At 63.2% G+C, this 21742-nt stretch overlaps 5 pseudogenes; all 5 read right to left on the bottom strand.

The window, feature by feature from the left end:
* Positions 1 to 3343: 3343 nt before the first annotated feature.
* LOC138993207 (THO complex subunit 4 pseudogene) lies at positions 3344 to 4207 on the bottom strand (annotated as a pseudogene).
* Positions 4208 to 6179: 1972 nt separating this feature from the next.
* Positions 6180 to 7044, bottom strand: LOC138993083 (THO complex subunit 4 pseudogene; annotated as a pseudogene).
* Positions 7045 to 11846: 4802 nt separating this feature from the next.
* LOC138993069 (THO complex subunit 4 pseudogene) lies at positions 11847 to 12710 on the bottom strand (annotated as a pseudogene).
* Positions 12711 to 14683: 1973 nt separating this feature from the next.
* Positions 14684 to 15547, bottom strand: LOC138993206 (THO complex subunit 4 pseudogene; annotated as a pseudogene).
* Positions 15548 to 20353: 4806 nt separating this feature from the next.
* LOC138993393 (THO complex subunit 4 pseudogene) lies at positions 20354 to 21217 on the bottom strand (annotated as a pseudogene).
* Positions 21218 to 21742: the final 525 nt, after the last annotated feature.

Here is a 21742-nt window from a genome sequence, read left to right as displayed (position 1 = left end):
GAAAACAGCAACCGGTAAAATGAATCCCGAAAATGACTCGGCACAAAACAGGTCTTTTTCAGAGTTCTTGAATAAAATACAAGTTAACGAAAAATCTTTCCAGGAGTTTTAAATCCTATTTCCAAACAGAAGAAACAACTCCATCATTGGCCCCAGGTCCCCGGCCATCCTGGCGCACACTGACTTGCTGGAGCTTTAGCTGGTGTCCATCATCGCATCGTCATCGTCCAGCAGGGCGTCCAAGTCCTCGGCGTCCTTCATCGCGCTGTCAGCGTCCAGCTGGGAGTCCAACTCCACGGTGTCCCTCATGGAGCTGTAAGCGTGCTTCTGGGCGTCCAACTTTTTGGTGTCCCTCATGGCATGGTAAGCGCCCAGGTGGGCGTCCATCCTTTTGGTGTCCCTCATCGAGTTGTAAGCGCCCTTTTGGGCGTCCAACTGCTGGGTGCCCCTCATCGCGCTGTAAGCGTCCTGCTTGGCGTCCAACCGCTTGGGGCCCCTCATCGAGTTGTAAGCGTCCAGCTGGGAGTCCAACTCCTCCGCCGAGATCTGTGGCTCTGAATGGCGGCCAGTGCGCCTGCCTGTACGCAGGTTGCCTCCGCGGGAGCGGCCCTGAGTGCCGCCGCCGCCGCCGCCGCCGCCGAAGCCTCCAGATCCTCGGTTTGTAGCCACCCAGCCTCTGTTGACACTCGGTACCGGCCTGGGCTGCGTGACTATCTTCGAGGTGAGGATCTGGATGTGGAGGGGACGGCCATCCAAAGGGACGCCGTTGTACTGCTTCCTGGCTTCCAGGGCGTCTGCCTTGCGCTCAAAGTGCACGTGGGCTGTTCCCAGGCTGCGGCCAGAGCGGTCGTAATGGACAGCGGCGTGCTTCAGAGGCCCGAACTCCGCAAACAGCTGCTGGATGTCCGCGTCGGACACTCCGAAGTCCAGGTTGGACAGCAGCAGCTTCCCCCCGGTCATCAGGCCGGCGCCCCTGCCGAAGGCCCTGCGGAAGCGGTCGTGGTGCCACTGGTCGGGAAGCTGTCTCGGCCTGCTGTAGGGCGCCGGCCGGTTCCTGCCTCGGCCGAGGGCCGCCCTGTTCCGGAACGGCCCGCCGCCCCAGCTCTCGGGGGCGGGGGCGGCGGCGGCGGCGGCGGCGGCCTGCGCTCCGCCACCGCGGGGGCCTCCCTGGGAGCCGGCCCTGCCTCGGTCCCTGCCCCCGCCGCGGCCTCCCTGGGAGCCGGCCCGGCCTCGGTCCCAGCCTGGGTCCCCGCCTCGGTCCCCGGCCCCGGCCCCGCCGCGGCCGCGGCCGCGGCCCCGGCCATGGCCGTCCCGCTGGCTCCGGGCCAGCCGAATGATGTCGTCCAGTGACATGTGGATTTTGTCGGCCATGGCGGGCCCCGAATCAGCCTCGGATCGAGCCCGTGCGGAGGCACGCCGGTCCTTCACTTCCTTCCCGCGCGGCGCCGGGGCTCTCCCAGAGGTTGGGGTCCAGGCCCAGGGGTTCCCAAGGGTGTGGACGGGTCGGTGAAGAAGAAATGACACCGAGACAGCGTTCAGTGGATCAGCAGCCCAGCCAGGCTCTAGCCAGGTGCTCTCGCGGCTTCTATGTCCCGGGACCGGGTCTTGGCGAGACCACTCTCCTGAAAGCTCCCTTGGAGAACGAGGACGACGACCACGACCACAAGCCTAGGGCTGAGAAGCTCTGCAAAGAAGGCCCTGCGTTCTTTTATAGCCCCAGAGCTGGTGGGAGGAGCCAAATCAGCTGCCCGCTCCACCAATCAGCCGCCCCCAGCACCGACGTCACCGGTTGGGCCTCAAGTTGAGGAGAGGAGGCTTGCATTGGCGCTGCAGGACCAGGAGAGGGCGCCACTGGCCCGCACAAGCGACTCACGGGGCTTGGGGGAGGACTTGGGAGACAGGGCAGGTGCCCAAGGAGGCCTGCAGGGCTCTGTCTCCACGCCTTGCGGGACGGCATCGCCGTTTTTTCTCGGTGGAAGAGGGGACAATACATACTTAGACAGGCTCCCGTGGACCCAGGACAGGCCAAAAGGAAACAAAGCCACGGAAAATCTCCTAGGCGTGCCTCACTCGGCAGATATCTTGTTAGCGGGATCTTGTGCTCCCGTGTGTGTGTGTGTGTGTGTGTGTGTGTGTGTGTGTGTCGGGGGACGCGGGGGGAGGGGGGATTGGAGGCGGGAGGGATAGGTGTGTGGGTGTGGGTGTGGGTGTGGGAGTTTGTGTGTGCGTCTGTGCGTGTACATCCGCAGTCACGCACGGACACTCCTTGCTTTGAACGGTCCGTCGCCATCCATGAACACCCTTCAGTCCCTGCCTTCTCAAAGACAACGCCCCCTGCACGTCCTTCCCGCCTCGGGTCGAGCCAGAAATGGGGAAGTCCAGTCACCTGTCTGTGCTTTCCCCACAGGCGTTTGCAGGAGGGGGGCTTGCATTGATGCTTCTCGACCAGCAGAGGGCGGGGCGGGCTCTTCGGCCCCTGCCCCAGTCCACCCAAATTCTGTAATCCACAGCCAAAGATGACGTCCTGGCCTGTCCACATGATCGACACCGCGCCCACGCCCGCTGCTCCCCCCCGCCCCCCCCCCGCCCCTAACCCCCACTCCCAACCCCGCTCACTCTGTGGATGGACGGTCAGGCCCCCTCCCAGAGACCAAGTCCAGGCCTGGCCACCTGGGCTTGCCAAAGCCTCAGAAATTGGAAAGGCGGGATCAACCTTTTTTTTCTGAGGAGGGTATTTTGTTGTTGTTGTTTTATCGGAGGGAACGAGTTATTTTGTTTGTTTGTTTGTTTGTTTGTTTGTTTATCCCACAGCTTTTCGGGTGATTATGGTCAAGGTGAAAACAGCAACCGGTAAAATGAATCCCGAAAATGACTCGGCACAAAACAGGTCTTTTTCAGAGTTCTTGAATAAAATACAAGTTAACGAAAAATCTTTCCAGGAGTTTTAAATCCTATTTCCAAACAGAAGAAACAACTCCATCATTGGCCCCAGGTCCCCGGCCATCCTGGCGCACACTGACTTGCTGGAGCTTTAGCTGGTGTCCATCATCGCATCGTCATCGTCCAGCAGGGCGTCCAAGTCCTCGGCGTCCTTCATCGCGCTGTCAGCGTCCAGCTGGGAGTCCAACTCCACGGTGTCCCTCATGGAGCTGTAAGCGTGCTTCTGGGCGTCCAACTTTTTGGTGTCCCTCATGGCATGGTAAGCGCCCAGGTGGGCGTCCATCCTTTTGGTGTCCCTCATCGAGTTGTAAGCGCCCTTTTGGGCGTCCAACTGCTGGGTGCCCCTCATCGCGCTGTAAGCGTCCTGCTTGGCGTCCAACCGCTTGGGGCCCCTCATCGAGTTGTAAGCGTCCAGCTGGGAGTCCAACTCCTCCGCCGAGATCTGTGGCTCTGAATGGCGGCCAGTGCGCCTGCCTGTACGCAGGTTGCCTCCGCGGGAGCGGCCCTGAGTGCCGCCGCCGCCGCCGCCGCCGCCGAAGCCTCCAGATCCTCGGTTTGTAGCCACCCAGCCTCTGTTGACACTCGGTACCGGCCTGGGCTGCGTGACTATCTTCGAGGTGAGGATCTGGATGTGGAGGGGACGGCCATCCAAAGGGACGCCGTTGTACTGCTTCCTGGCTTCCAGGGCGTCTGCCTTGCGCTCAAAGTGCACGTGGGCTGTTCCCAGGCTGCGGCCAGAGCGGTCGTAATGGACAGCGGCGTGCTTCAGAGGCCCGAACTCCGCAAACAGCTGCTGGATGTCCGCGTCGGACACTCCGAAGTCCAGGTTGGACAGCAGCAGCTTCCCCCCGGTCATCAGGCCGGCGCCCCTGCCGAAGGCCCTGCGGAAGCGGTCGTGGTGCCACTGGTCGGGAAGCTGTCTCGGCCTGCTGTAGGGCGCCGGCCGGTTCCTGCCTCGGCCGAGGGCCGCCCTGTTCCGGAACGGCCCGCCGCCCCAGCTCTCGGGGGCGGGGGCGGCGGCGGCGGCGGCGGCGGCCTGCGCTCCGCCACCGCGGGGGCCTCCCTGGGAGCCGGCCCTGCCTCGGTCCCTGCCCCCGCCGCGGCCTCCCTGGGAGCCGGCCCGGCCTCGGTCCCAGCCTGGGTCCCCGCCTCGGTCCCCGGCCCCGGCCCCGCCGCGGCCGCGGCCGCGGCCCCGGCCATGGCCGTCCCGCTGGCTCCGGTCCAGCCGAATGATGTCGTCCAGTGACATGTGGATTTTGTCGGCCATGGCGGGCCCCGAATCAGCCTCGGATCGAGCCCGTGCGGAGGCACGCCGGTCCTTCACTTCCTTCCCGCGCGGCGCCGGGGCTCTCCCAGAGGTTGGGGTCCAGGCCCAGGGGTTCCCAAGGGTGTGGACGGGTCGGTGAAGAAGAAATGACACCGAGACAGCGTTCAGTGGATCAGCAGCCCAGCCAGGCTCTAGCCAGGTGCTCTCGCGGCTTCTATGTCCCGGGACCGGGTCTTGGCGAGACCACTCTCCTGAAAGCTCCCTTGGAGAACGAGGACGACGACCACGACCACAAGCCTAGGGCTGAGAAGCTCTGCAAAGAAGGCCCTGCGTTCTTTTATAGCCCCAGAGCTGGTGGGAGGAGCCAAATCAGCTGCCCGCTCCACCAATCAGCCGCCCCCAGCACCGACGTCACCGGTTGGGCCTCAAGTTGAGGAGAGGAGGCTTGCATTGGCGCTGCAGGACCAGGAGAGGGCGCCACTGGCCCGCACAAGCGACTCACGGGGCTTGGGGGAGGACTTGGGAGACAGGGCAGGTGCCCAAGGAGGCCTGCAGGGCTCTGTCTCCACGCCTTGCGGGACGGCATCGCCGTTTTTTCTCGGTGGAAGAGGGGACAATACATACTTAGACAGGCTCCCGTGGACCCAGGACAGGCCAAAAGGAAACAAAGCCACGGAAAATCTCCTAGGCGTGCCTCACTCGGCAGATATCTTGTTAGCGGGATCTTGTGCTCCCGTGTGTGTGTGTGTGTGTGTGTGTGTGTGTGTGTGTGTCGGGGGACGCGGGGGGAGGGGGGATTGGAGGCGGGAGGGATAGGTGTGTGGGTGTGGGTGTGGGTGTGGGAGTTTGTGTGTGCGTCTGTGCGTGTACATCCGCAGTCACGCACGGACACTCCTTGCTTTGAACGGTCCGTCGCCATCCATGAACACCCTTCAGTCCCTGCCTTCTCAAAGACAACGCCCCCTGCACGTCCTTCCCGCCTCGGGTCGAGCCAGAAATGGGGAAGTCCAGTCACCTGTCTGTGCTTTCCCCACAGGCGTTTGCAGGAGGGGGGCTTGCATTGATGCTTCTCGACCAGCAGAGGGCGGGGCGGGCTCTTCGGCCCCTGCCCCAGTCCACCCAAATTCTGTAATCCACAGCCAAAGATGACGTCCTGGCCTGTCCACATGATCGACACCGCGCCCACGCCCGCTGCTCCCCCCCGCCCCCCCCCCGCCCCTAACCCCCACTCCCAACCCCGCTCACTCTGTGGATGGACGGTCAGGCCCCCTCCCAGAGACCAAGTCCAGGCCTGGCCACCTGGGCTTGCCAAAGCCTCAGAAATTGGAAAGGCGGGATCAACCTTTTTTTTCTGAGGAGGGTATTTTGTTGTTGTTGTTTTATCGGAGGGAACGAGTTATTTTGTTTGTTTGTTTGTTTGTTTGTTTGTTTATCCCACAGCTTTTCGGGTGATTATGGTCAAGGTGAAAACAGCAACCGGTAAAATGAATCCCGAAAATGACTCGGCACAAAACAGGTCTTTTTCAGAGTTCTTGAATAAAATACAAGTTAACGAAAAATCTTTCCAGGAGTTTTAAATCCTATTTCCAAACAGAAGAAACAACTCCATCATTGGCCCCAGGTCCCCGGCCATCCTGGCGCACACTGACTTGCTGGAGCTTTAGCTGGTGTCCATCATCGCATCGTCATCGTCCAGCAGGGCGTCCAAGTCCTCGGCGTCCTTCATCGCGCTGTCAGCGTCCAGCTGGGAGTCCAACTCCACGGTGTCCCTCATGGAGCTGTAAGCGTGCTTCTGGGCGTCCAACTTTTTGGTGTCCCTCATGGCATGGTAAGCGCCCAGGTGGGCGTCCATCCTTTTGGTGTCCCTCATCGAGTTGTAAGCGCCCTTTTGGGCGTCCAACTGCTGGGTGCCCCTCATCGCGCTGTAAGCGTCCTGCTTGGCGTCCAACCGCTTGGGGCCCCTCATCGAGTTGTAAGCGTCCAGCTGGGAGTCCAACTCCTCCGCCGAGATCTGTGGCTCTGAATGGCGGCCAGTGCGCCTGCCTGTACGCAGGTTGCCTCCGCGGGAGCGGCCCTGAGTGCCGCCGCCGCCGCCGCCGCCGCCGAAGCCTCCAGATCCTCGGTTTGTAGCCACCCAGCCTCTGTTGACACTCGGTACCGGCCTGGGCTGCGTGACTATCTTCGAGGTGAGGATCTGGATGTGGAGGGGACGGCCATCCAAAGGGACGCCGTTGTACTGCTTCCTGGCTTCCAGGGCGTCTGCCTTGCGCTCAAAGTGCACGTGGGCTGTTCCCAGGCTGCGGCCAGAGCGGTCGTAATGGACAGCGGCGTGCTTCAGAGGCCCGAACTCCGCAAACAGCTGCTGGATGTCCGCGTCGGACACTCCGAAGTCCAGGTTGGACAGCAGCAGCTTCCCCCCGGTCATCAGGCCGGCGCCCCTGCCGAAGGCCCTGCGGAAGCGGTCGTGGTGCCACTGGTCGGGAAGCTGTCTCGGCCTGCTGTAGGGCGCCGGCCGGTTCCTGCCTCGGCCGAGGGCCGCCCTGTTCCGGAACGGCCCGCCGCCCCAGCTCTCGGGGGCGGGGGGCGGCGGCGGCGGCGGCGGCGGCCTGCGCTCCGCCACCGCGGGGGCCTCCCTGGGAGCCGGCCCTGCCTCGGTCCCTGCCCCCGCCGCGGCCTCCCTGGGAGCCGGCCCGGCCTCGGTCCCAGCCTGGGTCCCCGCCTCGGTCCCCGGCCCCGGCCCCGCCGCGGCCGCGGCCGCGGCCCCGGCCATGGCCGTCCCGCTGGCTCCGGGCCAGCCGAATGATGTCGTCCAGTGACATGTGGATTTTGTCGGCCATGGCGGGCCCCGAATCAGCCTCGGATCGAGCCCGTGCGGAGGCACGCCGGTCCTTCACTTCCTTCCCGCGCGGCGCCGGGGCTCTCCCAGAGGTTGGGGTCCAGGCCCAGGGGTTCCCAAGGGTGTGGACGGGTCGGTGAAGAAGAAATGACACCGAGACAGCGTTCAGTGGATCAGCAGCCCAGCCAGGCTCTAGCCAGGTGCTCTCGCGGCTTCTATGTCCCGGGACCGGGTCTTGGCGAGACCACTCTCCTGAAAGCTCCCTTGGAGAACGAGGACGACGACCACGACCACAAGCCTAGGGCTGAGAAGCTCTGCAAAGAAGGCCCTGCGTTCTTTTATAGCCCCAGAGCTGGTGGGAGGAGCCAAATCAGCTGCCCGCTCCACCAATCAGCCGCCCCCAGCACCGACGTCACCGGTTGGGCCTCAAGTTGAGGAGAGGAGGCTTGCATTGGCGCTGCAGGACCAGGAGAGGGCGCCACTGGCCCGCACAAGCGACTCACGGGGCTTGGGGGAGGACTTGGGAGACAGGGCAGGTGCCCAAGGAGGCCTGCAGGGCTCTGTCTCCACGCCTTGCGGGACGGCATCGCCGTTTTTTCTCGGTGGAAGAGGGGACAATACATACTTAGACAGGCTCCCGTGGACCCAGGACAGGCCAAAAGGAAACAAAGCCACGGAAAATCTCCTAGGCGTGCCTCACTCGGCAGATATCTTGTTAGCGGGATCTTGTGCTCCCGTGTGTGTGTGTGTGTGTGTGTGTGTGTGTGTGTGTGTGTCGGGGGACGCGGGGGGAGGGGGGATTGGAGGCGGGAGGGATAGGTGTGTGGGTGTGGGTGTGGGTGTGGGAGTTTGTGTGTGCGTCTGTGCGTGTACATCCGCAGTCACGCACGGACACTCCTTGCTTTGAACGGTCCGTCGCCATCCATGAACACCCTTCAGTCCCTGCCTTCTCAAAGACAACGCCCCCTGCACGTCCTTCCCGCCTCGGGTCGAGCCAGAAATGGGGAAGTCCAGTCACCTGTCTGTGCTTTCCCCACAGGCGTTTGCAGGAGGGGGGCTTGCATTGATGCTTCTCGACCAGCAGAGGGCGGGGCGGGCTCTTCGGCCCCTGCCCCAGTCCACCCAAATTCTGTAATCCACAGCCAAAGATGACGTCCTGGCCTGTCCACATGATCGACACCGCGCCCACGCCCGCTGCTCCCCCCCGCCCCCCCCCCGCCCCTAACCCCCACTCCCAACCCCGCTCACTCTGTGGATGGACGGTCAGGCCCCCTCCCAGAGACCAAGTCCAGGCCTGGCCACCTGGGCTTGCCAAAGCCTCAGAAATTGGAAAGGCGGGATCAACCTTTTTTTTCTGAGGAGGGTATTTTGTTGTTGTTGTTTTATCGGAGGGAACGAGTTATTTTGTTTGTTTGTTTGTTTATCCCACAGCTTTTCGGGTGATTATGGTCAAGGTGAAAACAGCAACCGGTAAAATGAATCCCGAAAATGACTCGGCACAAAACAGGTCTTTTTCAGAGTTCTTGAATAAAATACAAGTTAACGAAAAATCTTTCCAGGAGTTTTAAATCCTATTTCCAAACAGAAGAAACAACTCCATCATTGGCCCCAGGTCCCCGGCCATCCTGGCGCACACTGACTTGCTGGAGCTTTAGCTGGTGTCCATCATCGCATCGTCATCGTCCAGCAGGGCGTCCAAGTCCTCGGCGTCCTTCATCGCGCTGTCAGCGTCCAGCTGGGAGTCCAACTCCACGGTGTCCCTCATGGAGCTGTAAGCGTGCTTCTGGGCGTCCAACTTTTTGGTGTCCCTCATGGCATGGTAAGCGCCCAGGTGGGCGTCCATCCTTTTGGTGTCCCTCATCGAGTTGTAAGCGCCCTTTTGGGCGTCCAACTGCTGGGTGCCCCTCATCGCGCTGTAAGCGTCCTGCTTGGCGTCCAACCGCTTGGGGCCCCTCATCGAGTTGTAAGCGTCCAGCTGGGAGTCCAACTCCTCCGCCGAGATCTGTGGCTCTGAATGGCGGCCAGTGCGCCTGCCTGTACGCAGGTTGCCTCCGCGGGAGCGGCCCTGAGTGCCGCCGCCGCCGCCGCCGCCGCCGAAGCCTCCAGATCCTCGGTTTGTAGCCACCCAGCCTCTGTTGACACTCGGTACCGGCCTGGGCTGCGTGACTATCTTCGAGGTGAGGATCTGGATGTGGAGGGGACGGCCATCCAAAGGGACGCCGTTGTACTGCTTCCTGGCTTCCAGGGCGTCTGCCTTGCGCTCAAAGTGCACGTGGGCTGTTCCCAGGCTGCGGCCAGAGCGGTCGTAATGGACAGCGGCGTGCTTCAGAGGCCCGAACTCCGCAAACAGCTGCTGGATGTCCGCGTCGGACACTCCGAAGTCCAGGTTGGACAGCAGCAGCTTCCCCCCGGTCATCAGGCCGGCGCCCCTGCCGAAGGCCCTGCGGAAGCGGTCGTGGTGCCACTGGTCGGGAAGCTGTCTCGGCCTGCTGTAGGGCGCCGGCCGGTTCCTGCCTCGGCCGAGGGCCGCCCTGTTCCGGAACGGCCCGCCGCCCCAGCTCTCGGGGGCGGGGGCGGCGGCGGCGGCGGCGGCGGCCTGCGCTCCGCCACCGCGGGGGCCTCCCTGGGAGCCGGCCCTGCCTCGGTCCCTGCCCCCGCCGCGGCCTCCCTGGGAGCCGGCCCGGCCTCGGTCCCAGCCTGGGTCCCCGCCTCGGTCCCCGGCCCCGGCCCCGCCGCGGCCGCGGCCGCGGCCCCGGCCATGGCCGTCCCGCTGGCTCCGGGCCAGCCGAATGATGTCGTCCAGTGACATGTGGATTTTGTCGGCCATGGCGGGCCCCGAATCAGCCTCGGATCGAGCCCGTGCGGAGGCACGCCGGTCCTTCACTTCCTTCCCGCGCGGCGCCGGGGCTCTCCCAGAGGTTGGGGTCCAGGCCCAGGGGTTCCCAAGGGTGTGGACGGGTCGGTGAAGAAGAAATGACACCGAGACAGCGTTCAGTGGATCAGCAGCCCAGCCAGGCTCTAGCCAGGTGCTCTCGCGGCTTCTATGTCCCGGGACCGGGTCTTGGCGAGACCACTCTCCTGAAAGCTCCCTTGGAGAACGAGGACGACGACCACGACCACAAGCCTAGGGCTGAGAAGCTCTGCAAAGAAGGCCCTGCGTTCTTTTATAGCCCCAGAGCTGGTGGGAGGAGCCAAATCAGCTGCCCGCTCCACCAATCAGCCGCCCCCAGCACCGACGTCACCGGTTGGGCCTCAAGTTGAGGAGAGGAGGCTTGCATTGGCGCTGCAGGACCAGGAGAGGGCGCCACTGGCCCGCACAAGCGACTCACGGGGCTTGGGGGAGGACTTGGGAGACAGGGCAGGTGCCCAAGGAGGCCTGCAGGGCTCTGTCTCCACGCCTTGCGGGACGGCATCGCCGTTTTTTCTCGGTGGAAGAGGGGACAATACATACTTAGACAGGCTCCCGTGGACCCAGGACAGGCCAAAAGGAAACAAAGCCACGGAAAATCTCCTAGGCGTGCCTCACTCGGCAGATATCTTGTTAGCGGGATCTTGTGCTCCCGTGTGTGTGTGTGTGTGTGTGTGTGTGTGTGTGTGTGTGTGTCGGGGGACGCGGGGGGAGGGGGGATTGGAGGCGGGAGGGATAGGTGTGTGGGTGTGGGTGTGGGTGTGGGAGTTTGTGTGTGCGTCTGTGCGTGTACATCCGCAGTCACGCACGGACACTCCTTGCTTTGAACGGTCCGTCGCCATCCATGAACACCCTTCAGTCCCTGCCTTCTCAAAGACAACGCCCCCTGCACGTCCTTCCCGCCTCGGGTCGAGCCAGAAATGGGGAAGTCCAGTCACCTGTCTGTGCTTTCCCCACAGGCGTTTGCAGGAGGGGGGCTTGCATTGATGCTTCTCGACCAGCAGAGGGCGGGGCGGGCTCTTCGGCCCCTGCCCCAGTCCACCCAAATTCTGTAATCCACAGCCAAAGATGACGTCCTGGCCTGTCCACATGATCGACACCGCGCCCACGCCCGCTGCTCCCCCCCGCCCCCCCCCCGCCCCTAACCCCCACTCCCAACCCCGCTCACTCTGTGGATGGACGGTCAGGCCCCCTCCCAGAGACCAAGTCCAGGCCTGGCCACCTGGGCTTGCCAAAGCCTCAGAAATTGGAAAGGCGGGATCAACCTTTTTTTTCTGAGGAGGGTATTTTGTTGTTGTTGTTTTATCGGAGGGAACGAGTTATTTTGTTTGTTTGTTTGTTTGTTTGTTTGTTTATCCCACAGCTTTTCGGGTGATTATGGTCAAGGTGAAAACAGCAACCGGTAAAATGAATCCCGAAAATGACTCGGCACAAAACAGGTCTTTTTCAGAGTTCTTGAATAAAATACAAGTTAACGAAAAATCTTTCCAGGAGTTTTAAATCCTATTTCCAAACAGAAGAAACAACTCCATCATTGGCCCCAGGTCCCCGGCCATCCTGGCGCACACTGACTTGCTGGAGCTTTAGCTGGTGTCCATCATCGCATCGTCATCGTCCAGCAGGGCGTCCAAGTCCTCGGCGTCCTTCATCGCGCTGTCAGCGTCCAGCTGGGAGTCCAACTCCACGGTGTCCCTCATGGAGCTGTAAGCGTGCTTCTGGGCGTCCAACTTTTTGGTGTCCCTCATGGCATGGTAAGCGCCCAGGTGGGCGTCCATCCTTTTGGTGTCCCTCATCGAGTTGTAAGCGCCCTTTTGGGCGTCCAACTGCTGGGTGCCCCTCATCGCGCTGTAAGCGTCCTGCTTGGCGTCCAACCGCTTGGGGCCCCTCATCGAGTTGTAAGCGTCCAGCTGGGAGTCCAACTCCTCCGCCGAGATCGGTGGCTCTGAATGGCGGCCAGTGCGCCTGCCTGTACGCAGGTTGCCTCCGCGGGAGCGGCCCTGAGTGCCGCCGCCGCCGCCGCCGCCGCCGAAGCCTCCAGATCCTCGGTTTGTAGCCACCCAGCCTCTGTTGACACTCGGTACCGGCCTGGGCTGCGTGACTATCTTCGAGGTGAGGATCTGGATGTGGAGGGGACGGCCATCCAAAGGGACGCCGTTGTACTGCTTCCTGGCTTCCAGGGCGTCTGCCTTGCGCTCAAAGTGCACGTGGGCTGTTCCCAGGCTGCGGCCAGAGCGGTCGTAATGGACAGCGGCGTGCTTCAGAGGCCCGAACTCCGCAAACAGCTGCTGGATGTCCGCGTCGGACACTCCGAAGTCCAGGTTGGACAGCAGCAGCTTCCCCCCGGTCATCAGGCCGGCGCCCCTGCCGAAGGCCCTGCGGAAGCGGTCGTGGTGCCACTGGTCGGGAAGCTGTCTCGGCCTGCTGTAGGGCGCCGGCCGGTTCCTGCCTCGGCCGAGGGCCGCCCTGTTCCGGAACGGCCCGCCGCCCCAGCTCTCGGGGGCGGGGGCGGCGGCGGCGGCGGCGGCGGCCTGCGCTCCGCCACCGCGGGGGCCTCCCTGGGAGCCGGCCCTGCCTCGGTCCCTGCCCCCGCCGCGGCCTCCCTGGGAGCCGGCCCGGCCTCGGTCCCAGCCTGGGTCCCCGCCTCGGTCCCCGCCCCCGGCCCCGCCGCGGCCGCGGCCGCGGCCCCGGCCATGGCCGTCCCGCTGGCTCCGGGCCAGCCGAATGATGTCGTCCAGTGACATGTGGATTTTGTCGGCCATGGCGGGCCCCGAATCAGCCTCGGATCGAGCCCGTGCGGAGGCACGCCGGTCCTTCACTTCCTTCCCGCGCGGCGCCGGGGCTCTCCCAGAGGTTGGGGTCCAGGCCCAGGGGTTCCCAAGGGTGTGGACGGGTCGGTGAAGAAGAAATGACACCGAGACAGCGTTCAGTGGATCAGCAGCCCAGCCAGGCTCTAGCCAGGTGCTCTCGCGGCTTCTATGTCCCGGGACCGGGTCTTGGCGAGACCACTCTCCTGAAAGCTCCCTTGGAGAACGAGGACGACGACCACGACCACAAGCCTAGGGCTGAGAAGCTCTGCAAAGAAGGCCCTGCGTTCTTTTATAGCCCCAGAGCTGGTGGGAGGAGCCAAATCAGCTGCCCGCTCCACCAATCAGCCGCCCCCAGCACCGACGTCACCGGTTGGGCCTCAAGTTGAGGAGAGGAGGCTTGCATTGGCGCTGCAGGACCAGGAGAGGGCGCCACTGGCCCGCACAAGCGACTCACGGGGCTTGGGGGAGGACTTGGGAGACAGGGCAGGTGCCCAAGGAGGCCTGCAGGGCTCTGTCTCCACGCCTTGCGGGACGGCATCGCCGTTTTTTCTCGGTGGAAGAGGGGACAATACATACTTAGACAGGCTCCCGTGGACCCAGGACAGGCCAAAAGGAAACAAAGCCACGGAAAATCTCCTAGGCGTGCCTCACTCGGCAGATATCTTGTTAGCGGGATCTTGTGCTCCCGTGTGTGTGTGTGTGTGTGTGTGTGTGTGTGTGTGTGTCGGGGGACGCGGGGGGAGGGGGGATTGGAGGCGGGAGGGATAGGTGTGTGGGTGTGGGTGTGGGTGTGGGAGTTTGTGTGTGCGTCTGTGCGTGTACATCCGCAGTCACGCACGGACACTCCTTGCTTTGAACGGTCCGTCGCCATCCATGAACACCCTTCAGTCCCTGCCTTCTCAAAGACAACGCCCCCTGCACGTCCTTCCCGCCTCGGGTCGAGCCAGAAATGGGGAAGTCCAGTCACCTGTCTGTGCTTTCCCCACAGGCGTTTGCAGGAGGGGGGCTTGCATTGATGCTTCTCGACCAGCAGAGGGCGGGGCGGGCTCTTCGGCCCCTGCCCCAGTCCACCCAAATTCTGTAATCCACAGCCAAAGATGACGTCCTGGCCTGTCCACATGATCGACACCGCGCCCACGCCCGCTGCTCCCCCCCCGCCCCCCCCCCGCCCCTAACCCCCACTCCCAACCCCGCTCACTCTGTGGATGGACGGTCAGGCCCCCTCCCAGAGACCAAGTCCAGGCCTGGCCACCTGGGCTTGCCAAAGCCTCAGAAATTGGAAAGGCGGGATCAACCTTTTTTTTCTGAGGAGGGTATTTTGTTGTTGTTGTTTTATCGGAGGGAACGAGTTATTTTGTTTGTTTGTTTGTTTGTTTGTTTGTTTATCCCACAGCTTTTCGGGTGATTATGGTCAAGGTGAAAACAGCAACCGGTAAAATGAATCCCGAAAATGACTCGGCACAAAACAGGTCTTTTTCAGAGTTCTTGAATAAAATACAAGTTAACGAAAAATCTTTCCAGGAGTTTTAAATCCTATTTCCAAACAGAAGAAACAACTCCATCATTGGCCCCAGGTCCCCGGCCATCCTGGCGCACACTGACTTGCTGGAGCTTTAGCTGGTGTCCATCATCGCATCGTCATCGTCCAGCAGGGCGTCCAAGTCCTCGGCGTCCTTCATCGCGCTGTCAGCGTCCAGCTGGGAGTCCAACTCCACGGTGTCCCTCATGGAGCTGTAAGCGTGCTTCTGGGCGTCCAACTTTTTGGTGTCCCTCATGGCATGGTAAGCGCCCAGGTGGGCGTCCATCCTTTTGGTGTCCCTCATCGAGTTGTAAGCGCCCTTTTGGGCGTCCAACTGCTGGGTGCCCCTCATCGCGCTGTAAGCGTCCTGCTTGGCGTCCAACCGCTTGGGGCCCCTCATCGAGTTGTAAGCGTCCAGCTGGGAGTCCAACTCCTCCGCCGAGATCTGTGGCTCTGAATGGCGGCCAGTGCGCCTGCCTGTACGCAGGTTGCCTCCGCGGGAGCGGCCCTGAGTGCCGCCGCCGCCGCCGCCGCCGCCGAAGCCTCCAGATCCTCGGTTTGTAGCCACCCAGCCTCTGTTGACACTCGGTACCGGCCTGGGCTGCGTGACTATCTTCGAGGTGAGGATCTGGATGTGGAGGGGACGGCCATCCAAAGGGACGCCGTTGTACTGCTTCCTGGCTTCCAGGGCGTCTGCCTTGCGCTCAAAGTGCACGTGGGCTGTTCCCAGGCTGCGGCCAGAGCGGTCGTAATGGACAGCGGCGTGCTTCAGAGGCCCGAACTCCGCAAACAGCTGCTGGATGTCCGCGTCGGACACTCCGAAGTCCAGGTTGGACAGCAGCAGCTTCCCCCCGGTCATCAGGCCGGCGCCCCTGCCGAAGGCCCTGCGGAAGCGGTCGTGGTGCCACTGGTCGGGAAGCTGTCTCGGCCTGCTGTAGGGCGCCGGCCGGTTCCTGCCTCGGCCGAGGGCCGCCCTGTTCCGGAACGGCCCGCCGCCCCAGCTCTCGGGGGCGGGGGCGGCGGCGGCGGCGGCGGCGGCCTGCGCTCCGCCACCGCGGGGGCCTCCCTGGGAGCCGGCCCTGCCTCGGTCCCTGCCCCCGCCGCGGCCTCCCTGGGAGCCGGCCCGGCCTCGGTCCCAGCCTGGGTCCCCGCCTCGGTCCCCGGCCCCGGCCCCGCCGCGGCCGCGGCCGCGGCCCCGGCCATGGCCGTCCCGCTGGCTCCGGTCCAGCCGAATGATGTCGTCCAGTGACATGTGGATTTTGTCGGCCATGGCGGGCCCCGAATCAGCCTCGGATCGAGCCCGTGCGGAGGCACGCCGGTCCTTCACTTCCTTCCCGCGCGGCGCCGGGGCTCTCCCAGAGGTTGGGGTCCAGGCCCAGGGGTTCCCAAGGGTGTGGACGGGTCGGTGAAGAAGAAATGACACCGAGACAGCGTTCAGTGGATCAGCAGCCCAGCCAGGCTCTAGCCAGGTGCTCTCGCGGCTTCTATGTCCCGGGACCGGGTCTTGGCGAGACCACTCTCCTGAAAGCTCCCTTGGAGAACGAGGACGACGACCACGACCACAAGCCTAGGGCTGAGAAGCTCTGCAAAGAAGGCCCTGCGTTCTTTTATAGCCCCAGAGCTGGTGGGAGGAGCCAAATCAGCTGCCCGCTCCACCAATCAGCCGCCCCCAGCACCGACGTCACCGGTTGGGCCTCAAGTTGAGGAGAGGAGGCTTGCATTGGCGCTGCAGGACCAGGAGAGGGCGCCACTGGCCCGCACAAGCGACTCACGGGGCTTGGGGGAGGACTTGGGAGACAGGGCAGGTGCCCAAGGAGGCCTGCAGGGCTCTGTCTCCACGCCTTGCGGGACGGCATCGCCGTTTTTTCTCGGTGGAAGAGGGGACAATACATACTTAGACAGGCTCCCGTGGACCCAGGACAGGCCAAAAGGAAACAAAGCCACGGAAAATCTCCTAGGCGTGCCTCACTCGGCAGATATCTTGTTAGCGGGATCTTGTGCTCCCGTGTGTGTGTGTGTGTGTGTGTGTGTGTGTGTGTGTGTCGGGGGACGCGGGGGGAGGGGGGATTGGAGGCGGGAGGGATAGGTGTGTGGGTGTGGGTGTGGGTGTGGGAGTTTGTGTGTGCGTCTGTGCGTGTACATCCGCAGTCACGCACGGACACTCCTTGCTTTGAACGGTCCGTCGCCATCCATGAACACCCTTCAGTCCCTGCCTTCTCAAAGACAACGCCCCCTGCACGTCCTTCCCGCCTCGGGTCGAGCCAGAAATGGGGAAGTCCAGTCACCTGTCTGTGCTTTCCCCACAGGCGTTTGCAGGAGGGGGGCTTGCATTGATGCTTCTCGACCAGCAGAGGGCGGGGCGGGCTCTTCGGCCCCTGCCCCAGTCCACCCAAATTCTGTAATCCACAGCCAAAGATGACGTCCTGGCCTGTCCACATGATCGACACCGCGCCCACGCCCGCTGCTCCCCCCCCGCCCCCCCCCCGCCCCTAACCCCCACTCCCAACCCCGCTCACTCTGTGGATGGACGGTCAGGCCCCCTCCCAGAGACCAAGTCCAGGCCTGGCCACCTGGGCTTGCCAAAGCCTCAGAAATTGGAAAGGCGGGATCAACCTTTTTTTTCTGAGGAGGGTATTTTGTTGTTGTTGTTTTATCGGAGGGAACGAGTTATTTTGTTTGTTTGTTTGTTTGTTTGTTTGTTTATCCCACAGCTTTTCGGGTGATTATGGTCAAGGTGAAAACAGCAACCGGTAAAATGAATCCCGAAAATGACTCGGCACAAAACAGGTCTTTTTCAGAGTTCTTGAATAAAATACAAGTTAACGAAAAATCTTTCCAGGAGTTTTAAATCCTATTTCCAAACAGAAGAAACAACTCCATCATTGGCCCCAGGTCCCCGGCCATCCTGGCGCACACTGACTTGCTGGAGCTTTAGCTGGTGTCCATCATCGCATCGTCATCGTCCAGCAGGGCGTCCAAGTCCTCGGCGTCCTTCATCGCGCTGTCAGCGTCCAGCTGGGAGTCCAACTCCACGGTGTCCCTCATGGAGCTGTAAGCGTGCTTCTGGGCGTCCAACTTTTTGGTGTCCCTCATGGCATGGTAAGCGCCCAGGTGGGCGTCCATCCTTTTGGTGTCCCTCATCGAGTTGTAAGCGCCCTTTTGGGCGTCCAACTGCTGGGTGCCCCTCATCGCGCTGTAAGCGTCCTGCTTGGCGTCCAACCGCTTGGGGCCCCTCATCGAGTTGTAAGCGTCCAGCTGGGAGTCCAACTCCTCCGCCGAGATCGGTGGCTCTGAATGGCGGCCAGTGCGCCTGCCTGTACGCAGGTTGCCTCCGCGGGAGCGGCCCTGAGTGCCGCCGCCGCCGCCGCCGCCGCCGAAGCCTCCAGATCCTCGGTTTGTAGCCACCCAGCCTCTGTTGACACTCGGTACCGGCCTGGGCTGCGTGACTATCTTCGAGGTGAGGATCTGGATGTGGAGGGGACGGCCATCCAAAGGGACGCCGTTGTACTGCTTCCTGGCTTCCAGGGCGTCTGCCTTGCGCTCAAAGTGCACGTGGGCTGTTCCCAGGCTGCGGCCAGAGCGGTCGTAATGGACAGCGGCGTGCTTCAGAGGCCCGAACTCCGCAAACAGCTGCTGGATGTCCGCGTCGGACACTCCGAAGTCCAGGTTGGACAGCAGCAGCTTCCCCCCGGTCATCAGGCCGGCGCCCCTGCCGAAGGCCCTGCGGAAGCGGTCGTGGTGCCACTGGTCGGGAAGCTGTCTCGGCCTGCTGTAGGGCGCCGGCCGGTTCCTGCCTCGGCCGAGGGCCGCCCTGTTCCGGAACGGCCCGCCGCCCCAGCTCTCGGGGGCGGGGGGCGGCGGCGGCGGCGGCGGCGGCCTGCGCTCCGCCACCGCGGGGGCCTCCCTGGGAGCCGGCCCTGCCTCGGTCCCTGCCCCCGCCGCGGCCTCCCTGGGAGCCGGCCCGGCCTCGGTCCCAGCCTGGGTCCCCGCCTCGGTCCCCGGCCCCGGCCCCGCCGCGGCCGCGGCCCCGGCCATGGCCGTCCCGCTGGCTCCGGGCCAGCCGAATGATGTCGTCCAGTGACATGTGGATTTTGTCGGCCATGGCGGGCCCCGAATCAGCCTCGGATCGAGCCCGTGCGGAGGCACGCCGGTCCTTCACTTCCTTCCCGCGCGGCGCCGGGGCTCTCCCAGAGGTTGGGGTCCAGGCCCAGGGGTTCCCAAGGGTGTGGACGGGTCGGTGAAGAAGAAATGACACCGAGACAGCGTTCAGTGGATCAGCAGCCCAGCCAGGCTCTAGCCAGGTGCTCTCGCGGCTTCTATGTCCCGGGACCGGGTCTTGGCGAGACCACTCTCCTGAAAGCTCCCTTGGAGAACGAGGACGACGACCACGACCACAAGCCTAGGGCTGAGAAGCTCTGCAAAGAAGGCCCTGCGTTCTTTTATAGCCCCAGAGCTGGTGGGAGGAGCCAAATCAGCTGCCCGCTCCACCAATCAGCCGCCCCCAGCACCGACGTCACCGGTTGGGCCTCAAGTTGAGGAGAGGAGGCTTGCATTGGCGCTGCAGGACCAGGAGAGGGCGCCACTGGCCCGCACAAGCGACTCACGGGGCTTGGGGGAGGACTTGGGAGACAGGGCAGGTGCCCAAGGAGGCCTGCAGGGCTCTGTCTCCACGCCTTGCGGGACGGCATCGCCGTTTTTTCTCGGTGGAAGAGGGGACAATACATACTTAGACAGGCTCCCGTGGACCCAGGACAGGCCAAAAGGAAACAAAGCCACGGAAAATCTCCTAGGCGTGCCTCACTCGGCAGATATCTTGTTAGCGGGATCTTGTGCTCCCGTGTGTGTGTGTGTGTGTGTGTGTGTGTGTGTGTGTGTCGGGGGACGCGGGGGGAGGGGGGATTGGAGGCGGGAGGGATAGGTGTGTGGGTGTGGGTGTGGGTGTGGGAGTTTGTGTGTGCGTCTGTGCGTGTACATCCGCAGTCACGCACGGACACTCCTTGCTTTGAACGGTCCGTCGCCATCCATGAACACCCTTCAGTCCCTGCCTTCTCAAAGACAACGCCCCCTGCACGTCCTTCCCGCCTCGGGTCGAGCCAGAAATGGGGAAGTCCAGTCACCTGTCTGTGCTTTCCCCACAGGCGTTTGCAGGAGGGGGGCTTGCATTGATGCTTCTCGACCAGCAGAGGGCGGGGCGGGCTCTTCGGCCCCTGCCCCAGTCCACCCAAATTCTGTAATCCACAGCCAAAGATGACGTCCTGGCCTGTCCACATGATCGACACCGCGCCCACGCCCGCTGCTCCCCCCCGCCCCCCCCCCCCGCCCCTAACCCCCACTCCCAACCCCGCTCACTCTGTGGATGGACGGTCAGGCCCCCTCCCAGAGACCAAGTCCAGGCCTGGCCACCTGGGCTTGCCAAAGCCTCAGAAATTGGAAAGGCGGGATCAACCTTTTTTTTCTGAGGAGGGTATTTTGTTGTTGTTGTTTTATCGGAGGGAACGAGTTATTTTGTTTGTTTGTTTGTTTGTTTGTTTGTTTATCCCACAGCTTTTCGGGTGATTATGGTCAAGGTGAAAACAGCAACCGGTAAAATGAATCCCGAAAATGACTCGGCACAAAACAGGTCTTTTTCAGAGTTCTTGAATAAAATACAAGTTAACGAAAAATCTTTCCAGGAGTTTTAAATCCTATTTCCAAACAGAAGAAACAACTCCATCATTGGCCCCAGGTCCCCGGCCATCCTGGCGCACACTGACTTGCTGGAGCTTTAGCTGGTGTCCATCATCGCATCGTCATCGTCCAGCAGGGCGTCCAAGTCCTCGGCGTCCTTCATCGCGCTGTCAGCGTCCAGCTGGGAGTCCAACTCCACGGTGTCCCTCATGGAGCTGTAAGCGTGCTTCTGGGCGTCCAACTTTTTGGTGTCCCTCATGGCATGGTAAGCGCCCAGGTGGGCGTCCATCCTTTTGGTGTCCCTCATCGAGTTGTAAGCGCCCTTTTGGGCGTCCAACTGCTGGGTGCCCCTCATCGCGCTGTAAGCGTCCTGCTTGGCGTCCAACCGCTTGGGGCCCCTCATCGAGTTGTAAGCGTCCAGCTGGGAGTCCAACTCCTCCGCCGAGATCTGTGGCTCTGAATGGCGGCCAGTGCGCCTGCCTGTACGCAGGTTGCCTCCGCGGGAGCGGCCCTGAGTGCCGCCGCCGCCGCCGCCGCCGCCGAAGCCTCCAGATCCTCGGTTTGTAGCCACCCAGCCTCTGTTGACACTCGGTACCGGCCTGGGCTGCGTGACTATCTTCGAGGTGAGGATCTGGATGTGGAGGGGACGGCCATCCAAAGGGACGCCGTTGTACTGCTTCCTGGCTTCCAGGGCGTCTGCCTTGCGCTCAAAGTGCACGTGGGCTGTTCCCAGGCTGCGGCCAGAGCGGTCGTAATGGACAGCGGCGTGCTTCAGAGGCCCGAACTCCGCAAACAGCTGCTGGATGTCCGCGTCGGACACTCCGAAGTCCAGGTTGGACAGCAGCAGCTTCCCCCCGGTCATCAGGCCGGCGCCCCTGCCGAAGGCCCTGCGGAAGCGGTCGTGGTGCCACTGGTCGGGAAGCTGTCTCGGCCTGCTGTAGGGCGCCGGCCGGTTCCTGCCTCGGCCGAGGGCCGCCCTGTTCCGGAACGGCCCGCCGCCCCAGCTCTCGGGGGCGGGGGCGGCGGCGGCGGCGGCGGCGGCCTGCGCTCCGCCACCGCGGGGGCCTCCCTGGGAGCCGGCCCTGCCTCGGTCCCTGCCCCCGCCGCGGCCTCCCTGGGAGCCGGCCCGGCCTCGGTCCCAGCCTGGGTCCCCGCCTCGATCCGCGCCCCCGGCCCCGCCGCGGCCGCGGCCGCGGCCCCGGCCATGGCCGTCCCGCTGGCTCCGGTCCAGCCGAATGATGTCTTCCAGTGACATGTGGATTTTGTCGGCCATGGCGGGCCCCGAATCAGCCTCGGATCGAGCCCGTGCGGGGCATGCCGGTCCTTCACTTCCTTCCCGCGCGGCGCCGGGGCTCTCCCAGAGGTTGGGGTCCAGGCCCAGGGGTTCCCAAGGGTGTGGACGGGTCGGTGAAGAAGAAATGACACCGAGACAGCGTTCAGTGGATCAGCAGCCCAGCCAGGCTCTAGCCAGGTGCTCTCGCGGCTTCTATGTCCCGGGACCGGGTCTTGGCGAGACCTCTCTCCTGAAAGCTCCCTTGGAGAACGAGGACGACGACCACGACCACAAGCCTAGGGCTGAGAAGCTCTGCAAAGAAGGCCCTGCGTTCTTTTATAGCCCCAGAGCTGGTGGGAGGAGCCAAATCAGCTGCCCGCTCGACCAATCAGCCGCCCCCAGCACCGACGTCACCGGTTGGGCCTCAAGTTGAGGAGAGGAGGCTTGCATTGGCGCTGCAGGACCAGGAGAGGGCGCCACTGGCCCGCACAAGCGACTCACGGGGCTTGGGGGAGGACTTGGGAG

The sequence above is a fragment of the Myotis yumanensis genome, unplaced genomic scaffold (genome assembly GCF_028538775.1).
Source record: "Myotis yumanensis isolate MYYU_CA2020_CCGP unplaced genomic scaffold, mMyoYum1.0.hap1 SCAF_15, whole genome shotgun sequence".
Taxonomy (NCBI): domain Eukaryota; kingdom Metazoa; phylum Chordata; class Mammalia; order Chiroptera; family Vespertilionidae; genus Myotis; species Myotis yumanensis.
This window is presented reverse-complemented; position numbering and strand designations above follow the sequence as displayed.